Raw genomic sequence first — 1,708 nt, forward strand, 5'->3', positions numbered from 1 at the left:
AGATACCTATTGTCCATCTGCTTTTTTCAAGTAAAAATTTAAAGTGCAACACATAACATTATTCCTCACTCGCTGTTTGCAATTTTTTGCATATATATATAATGAGAGTAATAAATACATCATATCTCATTTTATTATTACTTATAAAATATTTTAAAAACTTTTGACTAGCTACTTTATACACACAAATAATATATCACAGTAGATTATCACAAGTGTTAAGAGAACAAATCATTCAGTGTTCTTTACATGCTGTAGGCCTACGTATCATGAATGATACTAATCATGAAAAAAAAAAATATTTAGGTCTATCCCATCGTTGGCCAGCTGTTCACAAGTAAAATGCCCCCCCAATTTTTTTTTCCATTGTACTTGTACTTTCCTAATCTATGGTATCGCTTGCATGTGCTCAAGAAGTATTTTGCTCACATTCAAATTTTACTATGTTAGACTTAGAGACCCTTCTGTTTTGGATGCGATGCAGATTTACCATTGGACAAATACTAATTTAATATAAGAATGTCCAGACTTCGAGAGACTCAAAGTAAATATTTTAAAAGTACAAAATTAAAAGATCTGTTCTCCATCGTTGATTCCAACAAAATTCTTGATTTTATAAAAGCCATTGGCCTTTACTCTAAAATGTTGATAATTTTTGTAAATTACTGTCTTTATTTTTAATCTTTTTAAAACTCGATTTTTACTATGAATATGAAATGTTTAGATTTACCATTTATAAAGTAAAATCGAGTCGCGCTGTGGCCTGCAAGTGCCATAAAACTCTTATGAAACAAAAAAATAACTTAATGTTAAAGAAATCACAGAAAAATACATAATACCGGTACAAGTTCAATTATTAAAAGAATGAAACAGTTTTTTCTCTTGCCTGAAAAATTTTGCTTTGTGGGCTTAGTAATAGAACAGTTTGCCAATGATGTGTGTACATGCCTGGTGAAATTAAAAATTGCGGTTTTTTGCATTTAATGGTACAAAATTCATTTCTGAACAACATACTCTAAAAGTTTTCAAGACAGCTTCAGCACTTTGCGAGATCTGGTTAATATCGTCAGGTAGGTTAGGGAAATAAAGTTTTGAGAAAAATGTCTATTGATTGGCCAGCCGTTCGTCTCCATAACCTTTGACAACAATGTTACTACGTAAAGTGCAACTTAAATTAAAATAGCAGTTTAAGACAAAATTTCAAAGTGTAATCATTTCGCTTTGATCATGAAGTGTGGGCGGGTACGTGTATCGGCGAAGCCTCTATGTCAGTACAGTGGAACTCGGATTCAACGAGGTCGCCAGGCCAGACCTAAAATCTCGTTGAATCCGAGTGGTCGTTATAGCAAACACGAGGTTTTGTGTAGATAATTACAGGCACTGAGCAAGTAATGTATAAAGAGACACAAGTAGTGCCTGAAATGCCTGCATATTATGAGCTGTGCGTAAAAAAGACCTTCTATTCGTTCAAATGCACACGCCTGTGTCATCTCGATTGTTTACCAAAAATTTGTGTTGCTGTGTAGAGCCTGGCATACGGCAACTTTTGATTCCATAGACCAGCACACAATTCACTGAGTAGATAGATCTACATCAAGACTAGTTTATCATTGTAATATGATCAGTTGCCGAGGGTAAAAAAAGACTGTGACGCGTCTGTATCTGCGACGTTCAACGCCCGGACCGCTGGTGCCCCCCCCCCCCCCCC

The sequence above is a fragment of the Aplysia californica genome, unplaced genomic scaffold (assembly GCF_000002075.1).
Source record: "Aplysia californica isolate F4 #8 unplaced genomic scaffold, AplCal3.0 scaffold00711, whole genome shotgun sequence".
NCBI classification, from domain to species: domain Eukaryota; kingdom Metazoa; phylum Mollusca; class Gastropoda; order Aplysiida; family Aplysiidae; genus Aplysia; species Aplysia californica.